The sequence below is a fragment of the Euprymna scolopes genome, chromosome 43 (genome assembly GCF_053919585.1).
Source record: "Euprymna scolopes isolate OS-2025 chromosome 43, ASM5391958v1, whole genome shotgun sequence".
Lineage (NCBI taxonomy): Eukaryota > Metazoa > Mollusca > Cephalopoda > Sepiida > Sepiolidae > Euprymna > Euprymna scolopes.
In genome coordinates, this window is record NC_136524.1 from 35,230,300 (window position 1) to 35,247,902 (window position 17,603).

Genomic DNA, 17,603 nt, shown 5'->3' on the forward strand with positions numbered 1-17,603 from the left:
GCTCAAAAGAGGTCGCAAATGTCCCATAATTGCAAAAAATGACATTTTACCCCATAACTTTTGCCCCATCCATTAGATTTTTCTGAAACTTGGCGAAAATGTGAAGGCAACGTTGACCCTACACACTTCTCACATTCATCATTTCTTCACTATTTTTTGTGGTGTCATCTCACATGTAGCACCAGAGGGGGACCATGCACCAACGGCTTGTTTCTCCTGTATACAAGCTACAAATATATTGAAATTTGGAGTAGCGTTTTCCGTTTTTTCTTTTTGCATTTACAGCATCTCCAACAGCTCTTGTAATTTTATGAAAGCTAAACATCTTTGTATAGACATAATGATTGCAACGTCTTATCAGACAAGTGTCACTCCTTCGGTTACTGAAAGTCCAGGTGTCCAAGGATAACTTTATAGTTCTGCCAGCGACTTGCACACCTTCAAGCAGACTTGACACTGAAGAGGGTCATTAGTGTGTGTGTGTGTGTGTGTATATATATATATATATATATATATATATATATATAAATTTTTAAATAAAATAGGCGGAAGTTTCTCAAGAGCTCTTTCGACTATTATCTCATCAGGAGAAAATCGATAGCGTAAAAAATAATATTATGTCGAAACTTTAAAGAGTTCTAATGGGGAACTATTGAATGTGCCAAAAGTAAGGAGACAACTAAAATTAAGTTTAAAAATGATTAAAATATTGGCACAACGATGGAGAGAAAAAAAAAACGGGAGAAAAGATTCTAAGTTCCCCAAAGAGAAACAATGCGTTTACTGTTTCCTTTTGGCGGCACAAAGAAGGTTTATGCAGCACAATAGAGACAGACTCAAATCTTTAAATGGTTTCTGGAATCCGCTCTATGTAGCACCTAGAACCATTCTATTTTATATCTATCAGCATAGCACGGGTTGTCAACCAAATACTGGCCGATAGCAGAGTCCAAGGCTGCAGAAGGAGGGAGACTACCAGACCCCATCCTCCCTTGTCTAATCTTCGATGGAACATGCTGGTTTATACGAGTCAAAAGATGCAAGGATGTTCGCCCAACATAACCAGCATTGCACTGGCATTTGAATTGACACACAATATTGCTATTTTGGATGTAAGGCAAACTGTCCTTGCGAAAAAAAGGAAAAGTAGGTCTCGTAGTATATACCAAACGCAAGGACACAGAATAAAAGCAGTCGTAAATATTTCTGCGAATCTGTTTGGAAAGTCTGTTACTCTTTTCCCCAATCCACGGTAATTTTAAATAAACCACAAAGGCGTCTACTTGCATTATTTAAAAAGAATGTTTTTTGCAAGGATGTCTATGACAGGATTAGACCCTCTGGGTCACAACGTCCCAGAATGTATGGTCTCCCCAAAATCCATAAGCAAGGTGTTCCACTGAGACCTATTTTATCAATGGTTGGTTCGGCACAACATTCTTTGGCTCAATGGCTTGTGGAAATTCTGCAACCTGTGCGCGAATTATATACCACGCACTGCATCCTTGATTCTTTTCGGTTAGTTAATTGTTTACATGGGTTGGATTCAAATTAGAGACATCTTTTATGTGTTCATTTGATGTCTCTAGTCTCTTTACCAACATACCGTTGGATGAGACTATATGTATCGACGCGCTCTATGATGGTCGCCTGACTGCTCCACGGTTTTCTTAAGAGATTCTTCTTGAACTCGTTTTAATGTGTACAAAATCTGGAGTTTAGTTTTTGTGATATTATGTACTGTCAGGTTGACGGGGTTTCAATGGGGAGTCCGTTGGCCCCAACTTTAGCGGATATTTTTGTCGCATACTATGAATCCGTTCTGTTTAACTCTATAACAAAACCCACTACATATTTCAGATATGTTGACGACACTTTTGCTATTTTTCCATCGCAAGGTGAAGCGTCAATATTTTTTGATAGGTTGAATTCTTTGCATGGGGCTCTAAAGTTCACTATGGAAAGTGAGAAGGACAATTCGCTTCCCTTCTTGGATGTTCTTGTTGAACGTTCAAGGGGGGCTTTCTCACTACAATTTAAAGGAAGCCGACATTTACTGGACTATATGAACTGGTTGTCTTTTGTACCAAAATCACGTAAGGTCGGCTTAATTAATATTTTGGTACATAGAGCCCTCATGATTTGTTTGCCTAACAGATGCTGAACTCGATAAGATCAGGGAAATATTCATCAATAATGGTTATCCTGTTGACCTTATTGATGACTGTATTTTCAAAAATGTTGCCGATTTTAAATCCCCTAAAAAGTTTGGACCTTTGAAATGCCCGGTTTATTTAAGTCTGTCTCTATTGCGGTGCGTAAACCTTTGTGCCAGCAAAAGGAAACAGTAAATGCATTGTTTCTCTTTGGGGAACTTTGAATCTTTTCTCCCGTTTTTTTTTTTTTTTTTTTTTTTTCCCCTTGTTGTTCCAATATTTTAATCGTTTTTAAACGTTAATAAACTTAATTTAATTGTCCCCGTACTTTTGGCACATTCAATAGTTCCTCATTAGAACTCTAAAGTTTTGACATAATATTATTTTTTACGCTATCGATTTTCTCCTGATGAGATGATAGCCGAAAGAGCTTTTGAGAAACTTCCGCTTATTTTATTTAAAACTATATATAAATTCTGTACCTCCCAAACATTTAATTTAATTTATTTATTTTTTTTTTTAATTTTATTTTTATTTCGGACTATTAGTCTCATCTTTATTAGTTGTTGTTGGTTTTTTTTTTGGTTTTTTTAATCTTTTTATTGGTTCACAACATTTCGGCCAACTTCCCCTGGCCTTCGTCAGGTGGTAAAATTAACATAAAATGCTCATCTCAAAATAAAAAATTCCAATTAAGGAATAATATATATACTCCCAAACATATATATATATATATATATTTATTATTATTATTATTATTATATAAACGTATACACACGATTGCAGATCAGTTATTACCTGCTTTCAGCCTGTCAGGCCTACATGCGTCACAACTTTTCTATCGCTACAGGACTTTTTTTGCAGACAAATGTCTGAGGGAGTATCTGTACAAAGATGTTATCAGAGTTTTAGCCTTGTACGACAGCTAAGTTTTCTCTCAGTTCAAAATGTTGAGATCCAGCAAAGAACAAAATAGCCAGCAACAAGTCAAACTGCAGACCAGCTTAATGGTCTTTAGCTTTTTTTTTTTTTTTTTTTTTTTAATCAGATTTTTTTCTCCTAGAGAGGTTGCCTTTACCACGGCTTATAGGAGCCCTCTCCACTCCAATGCTATTCGGTCCTTGTCTGGGACTTCAGTTGCTGGGCACCAGAGCATATTTATTCCACACGCTGGTATAGACATGGCATGTCCACAAGAACACAAATTGTTGCTTGCCACAAGAAGTTTTGTGTGTGCATAATGTAACACATTATTTTCCGAAAATTCTATTCTTGGGGTGGCCATTTCAATTTTTTTACCAAATTCTTAAAAAAAAAAAAAAATTTTTTTTAATCTATTTTTTATCAATTTCTTATAGTTGGTCCCTTTTTTTTTTTTTTTTTTTTTTTTTTTACATAGGCGTCGCCGCTTATCAAGGCCAAGAGGCAACTCGAGGATAAAGGTTAAAAGGGTGTAAAGTAGAAATTGGACAATATAGTAATCGTTAGTAATGGAAATTCGGTAAATTTGATAACAAGTGGGACGGCTCATCCGGAACTTGGTCTTCTTTCAAAAGAGACGGTGTGGTTGAAATTGATAAGATAGGTGAGAGAGGGAGTGAAGGGGGTTAAGAAAATTCCCTTCGTAATCCTTTTTTAAATCGGAGTATACACTGGGTTACTTGAGAGTTGCAATATTTTTTTCTCGGTGATGAAAGTACATGTTCAATTTAGTAGAATGTTAAAATTGAAAACTGATTTCCAATGATAATTGAAAAAAAACATTCCGGGTTTGTATTACTATGCACATAGATTCGAAAAAAAGTTGTCAAATAACAAATATATAACAAATGTTATCAAAGGCAAGATAAGTTACTTTTCTACTTAACGATACTATTTTTAATGTTTTTATTTAGTGTAACGTGTTTATTCGGCTTGAAAAACAGTGTTTACCGATGTATTTGAAAAATGCAAATAGCGGCATGCTCGCTGTTGAACACGATAAGTTTGGAAAGAAGAGTTTAAACAAATTATATAGAATACTGGGGTTTGTATTACTGTACACATAGATTCGAAAAAAAGTTGTCAAAAAACAAATATATAACAAATAAATATTATCAAAGGCAAGATAAGTTACTTTTCTACCAAACTGGATACATTTTTTGTGTTTTTATTCAATGTAGCATGTTTATTCAGCTCGAAAAACATGCAGTGTTTACCGATGTATTGGAAAATTCAAAATGGCGCCCGACACTCTCTTTAACATGGTAAGTTTGGGAAAAGGTGTTATAAATAATAAACTAGACAAAATATTATTAAAAAAAAACACTGAATATATGTCAACTTATGTCACATATAATGAGCAAATTTCTAACAGTATTTTGTCTAGTTTATTATTTATAACATCTTTTCCTGAACTTACCGTGTTAAAGAGTGTCGGACGCCATTTTGAATTTTCCAATACATCGTGAAACACTGTATGCTTTTCGAGCTGAATAAACATGTTACATTGAATAAAAACACAAAAAATATATCCAGTTTGGTAGAAAAGTAACTTATCTTGCCTTTGATAACATTTATTTGTTTTATTTATATATATATATTTTTTTTTTTTCTACAACTTTTTCGAATCTGTGTACAGTAATACAAACCCGAATACTGTTAGAAACTCCCTCAATATGTTACCGTGACATAGACTGGCATATATTCGGTGGGTTTCTAAAAGTATTTTGTATAATTTGTTTGAACTCATTTTCCCAACCTTACCGTGTTTGACAGCGAGCATGCCGCCATTTTTCTTTTTCAAATATATCGATAAACACAATAATTTTCGAACAGATCACATGTTTTAAAGTGAGTAAAACCACTTTTCCAGATAGGTAGAAGCAAAACTTATTTTGCCTTTGATAACATGTAATTGATTTTTAACTATTTTTCTTTTTTCTAATCTGTGTATAGTAAAACAAACCCTATATTTAAAAAAAAAAAAAGAAAAAAAAAGGGGCTTGTACAGTTTAATCAAGACATTAAAAAATTAAAAATCGAAAAAGGGTTATATTGCACGTATCCATTATGGAACCAAGTTCTCTGGGGGGGGGGGGAATTTCAGGAAGTATTTTTTTTTTTTTTTTTTTTTTTTTGTTAGGAAGAAAAGCTAGTAATAAAGATGGAAGGAGTATCGGTGCTTTACATTGAGTTATTTCCCCATGGCATGTTCAACAAATTCCATAATGGCTGACTTCAACGCGCTCTCATAAAAACGTGTTTTTCCGCTGTAAAAAAAAAAAAAAAAAATACTTTATCAAATTAAATGATTTTTTTTTCCGGATATATTCAGTCCAAAACGGATACGTACAATATAACCTTTTTTGATATTTTCATGTTTGAATGTCTTGTTTAAACTGTACAAGTACCCCCCCCCCCCAAAAAAAAAAAAAAATGATCATGAACTTAATTTTACTCAGTGGGTTAAAATAATGCCCACTTTTTTTTTTTTTTTTTTTTTTTTTGGGGGGGGGGGGGGCTATTTATGTAAAACTTTGGCGTTTGTACGCTATTATGACGAAATTTCAGAAATCGTAATTTACACAACACCGTAGAGATACCTAATGAATTTCGTAATTTTTTTTATATATTACTGTACGTAACAGTTTTTGCTTAAAACCACTTTTTTAAATTGATCTGTCAACTCTTATCAAGCACCCAGCCACCTGAGAATTCGAATTGTAACAAAGGGAGATAAATATTTACTGAAAACTGAAAATCTTAAGCCAATTTAGCAAAACTAAGTATTCGCTACTTGTCTTAGAAAACTGATTTCATTAATAATTAATTTTGTACCTTATTGTTTTTCGTAATCTTTGGGCATGTGCATTACTGCGACATTACCATTGGTTTTATTTGAAATTCAGGTACTTGTACAGTTTAGTCAAGACATTAAAAAATGAAAATATCGAAAAAAGTTTAAATGGTATGTATTCGTTATGGAACGAAGTTCTCAGAAAAAAAATTTCACTTAATTTCATCAAGTAGTTTTATTTTTATAGCGAAAAAACAATTTGTTAACCGAGTAAAATGTTCGATTTGTAGGAAGAAAAGCTAGTATTAAAGATGTGAAGGCGTGTCGGCGCTTTAACTGGAGTTATCTCCCTTTGGCATTTCTAAAATTCGAACAAAATTTTGAAAATCCAAGATGGCCGCCTGCGACGCGCTCTCATAAAAACGTGTTTTTCCGCTGTAAAAAAAAAAACTACTTGATGAAATTAAGTGAATTTGTTTTTTTCGGAGAACTTCATTCTATAACGGATACATACAATTTAAACTTTTTTCGGTATTTTCATTTTTTAATGTCTTGACTAAACTGTACAAGTACTGAAATTCAATATTTTGAATTTTACTATTTTGGCCTTTGTGCCAATATCACAGTGTAGTATCTGTTCTGATGCTACTTCAGCTTTTCTGTCCTCAGTCAGTGAAGGAGAAATCCTTCATGACAGACTATTTTAATTTTTGTTCTTACATAGTGCTTCTTTTTGGGAGCTGGATTTTCGTCACATTAAAAACCGACATTGTGTCTAACTCTGGAGAGGCAAGTAAATAGGAACATAATAGATTTTTTTTATTTATTTTTTATTTACTTATTTTATTTTTATTTATTTTTTTTTTTTTCAACAAAAAGTCTGAAATGAAAAGTTGTCAATGTATGACTTCATATTTATAGTTTTTGAGCAGTCATTAATGGAATGCGTACGATTTTGTTTGGAGAAAACCTTTCAGAAAAGGTACTTTCGATTGTCACTGGTCTGAAATTGCATTGTCTGCCCCTGTTTTGCGCTCTTCAACAGAAAACCAACAAAGTTTTCCATAACAGTAGTGCATTTTTCTAGAAACTTTTTATTTTTTAAATTTATTTCATTTATAGTTTGATAAATTTGATTCAATCAGGTCCAAAATAAAAATAAAAAGTACTATTGAGATCAAGGTGAAATGTCTGTTCTGTCCTCGGCCAGTGAATGAGAAATCCTTGTAGTCCGAGGCCATTGTTTGTCTGAATTCAGAATATCCCCTTTTGGAGAACTAGATTTCCATCATATTAAATACCGGTCTGGTGTCTAAGTATGCCCTTGTCAGGAGGCGAGTAATTAAGGGTACGAAATGTTAGAAAGTTAGGCACGAGGTTGGTTTTTAATGTGGACTAATCCATTCCCTCCATCCCTCTTAAAAAAGCAAAAACAAAAATGAATACTGCATTCATTGGTACAGAAAAAAAAAAAAAATGCATCAATCAAGGATTTACCGGAGAGAAGACGTGGAGCAGCAATATCGAAACAATAAACATTGTTTATTTTTATTCTCCCCTTCAAAAAACAAAGGATATTCACGATTCATTGAAGCATAAATTTTTTAAAACGCCTCTTTCTCGAATGATTTCTTCCCTTGAGGAAGACAAAAGCATGAATTATAATATCAGAACAGATACTACACTTTGTTTCTTTTGTACTAAAAAAAAATTGTACCGCTTCTGAAAAGCAGAGGCGTTATTTTATTTTTTTATTTATTTATTTATTTTTTTTTTTAATTAAAAAAAATTGAAACGGGGGGGGGGGGAAAGGGGCGTGATTGTCAGATTTTCTTTTTACTTATTTTATTAGTTCTGTTAAAACAGCTGTTTAGTCGCCGGCGCCTTCTGCCTCTCCCTTGGCGCTTTTTCTCTGGTGGGGGGGGGGGCATTAAGAATTGACAATTCTTTGGCCGTTTGAACTGCATTTTCTACAAGCTTTTTGATGCCGCCATTAACCTCTTGACTAAGAGCAAAGTATAATTTGTTCTGACGCTAGACTTTTTTTTATGTCTGTATGTGAAATCATTGTAGATTGAGACAATTTTTATTTTAATCTAGTGTGGCCCTTTTTAGGGAACTGTGTTTTCCCCACATTTAAAACCGAGACCATGTGCCTATGTGTATCTGCCCTCGTGGAGAGGAGAATAAATAGGAACTAGTAGTATAGTGACTATAGTGAACTGTTCAGCTTTGCTATTGGAAGCAAAATTATCTTAAGTTTTTGTTTTATAATTTGGTCACTAAATTATTTATTTAACCTAATTGGTATAAAACTAGAGTACGTATACAGAATGCAGCACTAGGTGTATCAGAATTTTTGTAGGAATTTTTGACACCCCTAACACGAAACTGCGAATAAAATATAAAAAACTCGTAATTTCTCTTTTAAAAGTGGGTTCTTTATTTTCTTTATAGATTATACTTCCAAAATAAACTATTAAAGTTGTTTTAAAAGTAATAGAAATATTTTTTTTTTATTTTTTAAAAAAACAGTAATGAATTTTACGAACTCAATATTTTTCAATTTTTAAACTTTAAAAATCTATCAAAATTTTTCTATTGATTCAATTTTTATGATATTTTCAGGGTCAATGTGAAATTTTATGCTCTTTTTGATAAACCGAATATAATATATTAGACAAACGTTTTTTTTTTTTTTTAATTCACGCCCCCCCCATTTTCAAATGTCTATTAAAAAGTAAATGATTAATTTACTCACCAAAGTGAAGAGAAAAGGTCAATAAATAATATATTCAAATTTAAAACAAAAAAAGTAGTGTTTTTTAGAAATTTACATGTAAAGTTCGAAGTTTAAAACCCTTTTTTTTTTTTAAACCACGTTGTTTGTTTTTTCTTTTTAATGAAACCTTGGTCCTTGAAAAAAAAAAAAAAATTAGGGCTTGAATTACATTTTTGAGTAGTTATAAGCTTGGAAAGACAGGGTGTTGAATAATTTACGCCTCCCATTTTGAAATGTCTATTAAAAAGTAAATAATTAATTTACTCACCAAAGTGTTATATCACAAATTGAAGAGAAAAGGTCAATAAATAATATATTCAAATTTAAAACAAAAAAAAAAGTAGTGTTTTTTAGAAATTTACCTGTAAAGTCCGAAGTTTAAAACCTTTTTTTAAAAAAAAACCCCGTTCGTTTTTTTTTTTTTTTTTTTTTTAATTTTTTTAATGAAACCTTGGTCCTTGCTACTTTAATTGAAAAAAAAAAATTGGGGTTTGAATTACATTTTTCGAGGAGTTATAAGCTTGGAAAGACAGGGTGGAATTATTCACTATTTTTCACGAAATTTCTGACACACCTAATACAGCACTTATACAGTTTAATCAAGACATTAAAAAAATTGAAAATATCAAAAAGGGTTATCAACGTATCCGTTTTGGACTGAAGATCTCCAAAAAATATTCACTTAATTTGATCAATGTTTTTTTTTTTTTTATCACAGTGCATTGAAGGTAGCCATCTTTGAATTTTTTGAACACGCCATGGGAAGATAACTCAGTTTAACGCGCAGACACTTCCTTCCCATCTTTAATACTAGCTTTTTTTCATAAAAATCAAATACTTTTGCTCGGTATCATATCAAATTGTTTTTGCGCTGTAAAAAAAAAAAGAAAAAAATCAGTGAAACTTTTTTTTTCGGACAACTTCATTCCATAACGGATACGTACAATATTACCTTTTTTTTTTTTTCGATATTTTTATAGTTTTAATGTCTTGATTAAACTGTACAAAGTATCCAGAATACGAACCGTGCTATATTTTAGGAAGAATTTTAAAGTTATAAAGTACAGTATAATTACAAAATGCTGTTTTAAGAATGAATTTCTAAACAACGTTATTACAGTACAATCCGTATTCTGCATAAGTACCAAGACTAGAACTACTTTTCCAATGGTAGCCATCTTAAAGCTAACAATATAACTAGGGCGCTTCTACACTATTGAGACGAGATTTTGGAAATCATAATACTGAAATTCACACGAAAACAATGGCGTCTACGTATTCCTCATATTTTTAAGATGATTATATAAAAAATTACGAAAATCGATGCGGTAGAAAATTATTTAAGAAAATAAAAAATAGAATTTGAAAACAATCGTAAGACGAGTTTAAAAGGGAGGTAATTTTTTGATTTGATTTAAACAAAATGGCGGCAATTGTTTTTCACCTGCTACCACGGCTAAAGTTTTCTTAATAATTCAGTAATATTCAGGTAATTCCGACTCCATAATTTGGAAGCTACCATTATTAGAATTGACAAAAAAATAATCAGTTGAAACCATTGTTTTTATCTGAAAACTCCATTTATCGACTACAAAATTTAATCCTAATTCTGTAGAAGCGTAATAACCCGTTCAGTATATATTATAATAATGCGGGCCAGCTGTAGACACATGAGAAAAGCTGAAAAACAAAATGAAACTTTGTACATTTTAGTGTCCTCTCCCCATCTTCCATTTTTTTTTTTTTTTTTTTTTTTTTTTTTCCCTCTACGTTTTTTCCTCTTCGTCTATGCTTTTGTTTTCTTCCTCCTTTCGTCTATGCTATGTATTGGTGAAAATTTAAAATTAGACGAAAAACAAGTAGTTTTCCAAATATTAAACCATGTAATTCTGTTATCACGGCTGGCCATTTTGTACGCGCATGCGCGTGATGGTATTAACTCCCGAACTCTGGGATGACCCAATGCGCGTGCTTGCACGTACAAAATGTCAGTTCACGTTGAACTCCTGCATGTTAGTACAGTTGGAGAAGCAGGAACCCGAAAGGGAATTCCAAAGTCTAGCGGTTCTGGGGAAGAAACTACTGGAGTAGAAGGCTTTCTTACATCTAGGGATCTCAACTGTGAAGGGGTGGGATTTAGCTGCTCGTCGGGTTTTTCGGGGGTATTTATGTCAAGGGGGTACAAGTGCTTGCAGTTCGTTGTAGCATTCACCGCTAAAGTACTTGTAGAACAGGCAGAGGGATGCTACATTTCGTCGATGGGATAGAGCCTGAAGCTTAGATGACAGTTCAGGACCTATCAGGTTGGCAACTCTCTTTTGAACCTTGTCTAGGAGTGAGAGACTAGTAGCAGATTCACCAGCTCAAATATGAAAATACTCCATACATGGGCGAATGGTGACCTTATAGAGGTACAGGATACTTTCGGGCGTTAGTAGCTTTCTAGCATACTGTTGCTTTGACCCCCCCCTCGCTCCTACTACATTGTTTTTTTGGGAGGGGTCCTTACTACACCACCTGCACACACCTGGGCAACGCCGGGTACCCCTACTTATATATAAAAAAGAAAATAATTTTAGAAAATCAACAATAGGTTCTCTACACTGCAATGTAAATTACGATGTATTGTGGACAGATATGCTGGGGGGAATTGTTGATAGTGGTTGTAACTAGACGAATGCTTGCTGCAAAAGTCTTGGGAGTCCATAGATTGAAGCTCACTCAAGCATTTATCATAAAAATAAACGATAGAGTAGAGACGGAAGTCATGTTGTTAAATGAGCATGGAGGAAAGCATGGAGTACTTGGGGAGTAGTAAATTCACTAGATTGGTCTCGATCTGTAATGCATATTTATGTGGGGAAAATAACTTGTTTGCCATAGATTGTCCATAAATGCAGGGATCAGACGCTTTCAAACAGTCGGTTGGTAAATCAGATCCTTCTTGGTTTTCAGCAGAATCCTAATTAGCCAGATTGTTGTCTTAATAATACCATTGGGTTCCAAACCAATCTGTCATAGGTAGCCCTACCCTACCAGGAACTTTGATTTCCGACAGCATAGTTCTAACATAGTCCATGGTGAGGAGGTATTGAATTTTAGAAAGTTTACATATGTCATAAAGATCTAAGATTCTAGATGTAGGAATGGATTAGCTCCCTTATTCCTTCTTAAAAGAGCAAAATTTAAAGGATGTCTTTTACTTATTTACTAGCAGGGATACTTGGCGTTGCCCCGGTGAAGAGAGGTTGTATAGTAAGGATATTGAGCAACTGCCAGAAAAGAAAAAAAAAAAAAAAAAACTTTTGTTTCAAGCGAGCAGCAAGTGCGAGTATAAAAACGAAAACTAGCCACAGTAGCCAGGCTCAAACATGTAATGCGAAAGAGGAAAAGGTAAAAAAAAGCTGACACCTAGCTGTCACAGCCACAACAACTTATGACATCACGACAGGTTGTAATAACGTTTTTTCAGATGTACATTGAGTACATTGCTAGGTGTATGACTTTCAAAAATGTTGACGCAAAAAGTGACCCCCTCCTTGCAAAAAAATGGCCTGGTCGACCAGTACAGAATTAATCTTTTTAGCCAATTTTTACCTTTTTTTCGTCTGAGAGATTGAGCTTTCTAACGATACCAATTTTGTCATAGGCCGATGTGTCTAAAGTTTTTCCCAAACATACACACGCACACACAAGCTAACACATTTTCCCATTTCTATGTCAGATTTATTTTTTCTTAAATATTAAGTATAGTTTTGCATTTGCTGGCCTGTATTTCCATGATGTCATCTCGACTTAGCCTTACAGCTGAAATATGCTGAGCACTGATAAAATTTTAAAATGCTAGAAAAAAAAAAAAAAAATTGAATTTTTTTTTTTTTTTTTTTTTTTTTTTACTAAAACACAATAGCAGTTCTCCATGAATTTTCATAATTTTTGGATATATTACTATTTTTCAATTTAGTAAGTACTGTTTCGGCTTAATCACATATTTAAAAAAAAAAAAAAAAAAAAAAAAAAAAAATTGATCTGTTGACTCTTTTCTTAACAAGCACCAATAAACCACCAGAATATGCTGATCACTGATCCAATTTTAAAATTCTAGAAAAGAAAAAAGAATTATTGTTTAAATTAAAGAAAAATAAGTAAATAAAAATATAATATCAACCTATTGTGTCATGAATAAATGCTTTTTTAAATAATGGACAACGCTTTTTTTTGCAAGATCTTTTTATGTAAAAAATGGATTTAAAATTTTTTTATCTGATATATAAAAGGCAAAATGTGTGTTTGTCGCAAAAACTTCCAACAGACGCATTGGAATGTAATGAAATCGGTATTGTTTTAAAGCTTTCTCTTGAATGGCAAATATCGAAAAATTGTCCAAAAACAATTTGTTCATTCACTCTTAACTAGACAGTTGTCTACAAGGAGGGGTCGGGGTTTTTTTTTATTTTAATTTTTTTTTTTATTTTGACACTTTCGAAAGTCATCGTCTCCTTTCAATTGACTAGTCTTAATTCCAACGCATGCAGCATCTGGTTTCGCAATGGACGCATCAACTAAGATGTTTTTTTTTGTTTGTTTTTTTTTTTTTTTTTCCACCTTTTCCTCCTTTGTGGTATGGGTTCGAGCCTGCTGCCTACTACCACTTTTTGCTTTTTTTTTTTTTTTTTTTTTTTTTTTTAAACACCTCTCCACCCGGCCTGCCTACTGTTGTTTTGACCCCCACCTCTTCACACCCGAGCACCCCCGCTACTTTTTTAACACCTCTCCACCCGGGACACCTACCGGAGTTCTTTACTACACCACCTCTCCACACCCGAGCAACACCGGGTACCCCCCGCTAGTGTGTGTGTGTATGTATATATATATATATATATGTACACATATATACATATTATGTCAGGCCATGTCATGTGCTACTGGTACCATGTAACCCAGTACTACCTGCCTCATGGTCGGGTCACCGGCGACTAAACTGGTTCCCCCACCAGACTTGTTTGGTGAGGAGGGCAGCTAGTCTCCCTGAAGGATTAAAAACAAGACCTTCCAAAGGGCGAATGAACTCTTTTTCTGGGTCAACGGCCAACTAGCACCGTGTATATTTGTGTGTGTGTATATGTGTATTGGGGTGGAGAGGGCTCCCGTAAGCCGTGGTGAAAGCAACCTTTCTAGAAGCAAATCTCTGATTTAAAAAAAACATAAAGCGGAAGACCATTACCCGCATTAAACTGGTCTGCAGTTTAATTTGTTGCTGGCTATCTTGCTGTTGCTTGTTGCTGGATCTCAACATTTTGAGCAGAGAGAGAGACTTAGCTGTCGTACAAAGCTAAGACTCTGTAACATCATATTTGTATAGATACTCCCGCAGGCATTTGGGCTCATAGATTTTAAATGTCTGAGGGAGTGGCACTCGTTTGAAAAGACGTTGCAATCATCATCATATATATATGTGTGTGTGTGTGTATATATATATATATCTATATATATATATATAGAGAGAGAGAGAGAATAATGGAAATATTTTATTTTGGTGTGTGTGTGTGTGTGTATATATATATATATATATACATATATATATATATATATATAGCTGGAAGCCTAAATCTTTTCCAAAATGACTGAATTCAGCATTAAATAACCTGAAACTGTTGATATGCTGTAAAAAAAAAAACAACCAAACCAAACTTCATGAATAAATATCTGAAAACTTTTTAAAAAATTGAAACATAAAACCTTTTACCAAATTTACTGGATTCAGCATTAACTTAAAAAGGATTGATGTGCCATTGAAAAAAAAACAAAAAACAAAGATTATACACAATTCACTTAATCTAACTCGATGTTATGAAAAAAATGTAGAATAAAACTAATTGTTATTGGTGAACAAAGAATTATTATAAACAAAAAAATAATTGTCCATTAATGAATATCTAATTAAACTAATTTTATAAGAAACAGTAATGGAAAAACAAAAATGTACAATGAAAAAAAAGAATGCCATATACAAAACAGTGAATAAGGCAAAATGTGTGTTATTGTGGCCACGTTTTGTATGTTTGGAGGGGGGGACTTGAAGTGGGTCACTAATTCTTAGAGCTTTTTATATACTTCCTAGATTACAATATCTCCAATTTACGAAAAGTCTCTATCTTTTGAGTGACTTTTACACGCTATTTTCGCTGTATTTCCTGGTCTCCGGATGTTTGTTTGGCTTTTCGGTTATAAAAGCGAAACTGAATACGTAACAAAGGCGATTACTCGGCACTTGTGCCGGGAGGTCTAGAAAAGCAATAAGCTATGATCAATGTGGAGGACACCCCTCATATCAGACAATTGCTATATTGCTATTCAGTTGGGCACTCCCCTTTTTATGGGGGAGCTGGTGTTTCCCAGCATCTTGGGGAAACTGGCTTGCAGCCAAAGTTAAGTGCGTGATTTCATTCCCCTAAATTTACACACATGTCACTTAACTTTTTAATCATTTAATTTCAACCATTCTTCTCTACCCTCCTAGCGCCGTGGTAAGATGTCAGGCTTTCTTTTTCGCCTTTGCCTCTCAAAACTTTTGTTCTTTTACACTGACAAACACCCGGGAAACGCCAGGCACCCCCGCTAGTATTTATAAACAGTAAAAGTGGCGTGCGTTTTTGTATGTCTAGCAAAGGCTTTTTTGAGGGGTGGGGTTCTCGAGGGTGTTACTATTTGTTATAACTTTTTATATACTCCCTAGATTATAATATCTACGATTTGCAAAGGGATGTCGTGTCGACATTTATTTTGATCGACTTTTATAAAATTCACGCTATTCCAGTCTCTCGTGTGTTTGTTGGTCTTTATCGTATAAATTAAGTGAAACTCACCGATGCTAAGGCATCAGCGGTCTTTCGTGCCAGGACGTCTTGAAAACAATTAGGTTTGATCAATGTGGGGAAAGCCCTTTATATCAGACAATTGCTATTCATTTGAGAGTTCCCCTTTTTTCAAGGGAACTTGGTTTCCCCAACATCGTGGGAAGCAAAGAAATGAAACAGCCGAAAGCTGAACTGGCCTTCAGCCAACGTTCATTTCTGCATCTGCTAGCAAGTCAACTTTTTGATTAACATTGTTAAATTTGAATGCTTTTTCACTTCCTATGGCCTCGTAGCGGTAAAATGTCACTTTTTCTTCCACTTTCTTTTCCATCTTTGTGTCGCCATGTCATGGGTTCGAGTCTCCCTTCCTACTAACACTTTTTTTTTTTTTAATTTTTTTTTACACCTACAAACACCCGGGCAACGCCGGGTACCCCTGCTAGTAAAAAATAAAGTATATTAAATTTACGATTATGAGTGGGTATTCTGTTTTTTTTTTTTTTTTTTTTTCGTTTGACTGATACCAACTACAAACACTTCTAATGATACTGTGAAGCCGCAGTAAAATGTTGAACCTAAGTGTATTTAATTATATAATAGTAACTAACAGGAAGAGGGCGCACCCGATGTTGCCCGGTCACAAAATATGGTTAAATAAAAAGAAATTAATAATTAAAAAAAAAGAAAAAAAAAAGACTTTGGTGATGTCAGCCAGAAGCGAAACTAAAAACAAAATTTTGTAAGCAAAAAAAAAAAATGCAGGTGGACGGGAACTCGCAAAAGTTTGTAAGCAAACACGTTATCGACTGGACCATGATGACACAGATGTATGACGTTGCAAATTTAGCTTTTTAAAACAAAACAACAAATCGACTGTTCGTGCTGTGTCAAAACCAAGGTTTTTATCTGACCCCCCCCCCACGCCACCCCTTCAAACAAAACTACATTTCTATGTGAAATAATTGATGATTTTCTGATTTTTCGATATTGTTTCTGAGAGATCCCTCCAACTATACCCAGTTCTTGCCTGTTTGATGTGGATGACAAAAGTTTTTAGCATACATACAAACACAAACAAACACACAGATGCCAGAGATTTATATAAGAGAAGATTGTCCTAATCAGATGTCATTCGGAAGTATTTATACTTTCTCTGTTGGTTTTTATTTATCTAAATATTAATCTACTTGTCCAATGTCACAGAAAAAACATCATTGCAAACATTAATTAATGAGAAACAAATTCCCCCCCCCCCGCTTTATAGTTCTTTATCAGTTAAAATCATTAAAACCATTTCCTTGCCAAAGATTGTTAAAACAAAAGTAAAAAACATGACCGTTTGTTTATGATTTCAAATTTTTTTTTAATTTTTTTATATAATTTAAAAAAAGTAATGTTGAAAGGTAACTTTAATTTTTTGTTTGATTATATATTATTTTTTAAATTAAAAAAAAAAAAAATCTAAAAGTGAATTGAAATCTATTCCTTTATAATTTATATTAAGAATTATTCAGAAAAACAATGTTTTGAACTATTGAAAAAAAACGTAACTTTTAAATTAATTCTTTTTAGCTTTAAAAGGTTAAAAAAGATTTTACTAAAAAAATGTTTAGTAGCAGATGCACCAGCCCAAATATGACAACAATACTCCATACATGGGCGAATGGTGACCTTATAGAGGTACAGGATACTTTCAAGTGTCAGTAGTTTTCTAGCACGGTAGAGAGAGAGCCTACCTTTTTTGCAGCAACCCTGGCAATGTTTTCAATATAATTGTTCCAACTCATGTTTCTTGTGAACGTTAGGCCAAGCAGTTTGAAAGATGTACTCTCAGACAGGGAGTCGTTGGCCATTGCTATTGGTGGCAGAGAAGGTTTCTTGTAATTATTGAAGGAAACCAGTTTAGTCTTGGCAGCATTGAATGTGACCATCCATTTATGTCCCCATTCCACTACAGATTAGAGGTCATCCTCTAGTGTTTTTGCCATTTCTTTGTGTTCATTTGTTTTTCTCGTCATGGAGGCAACAGT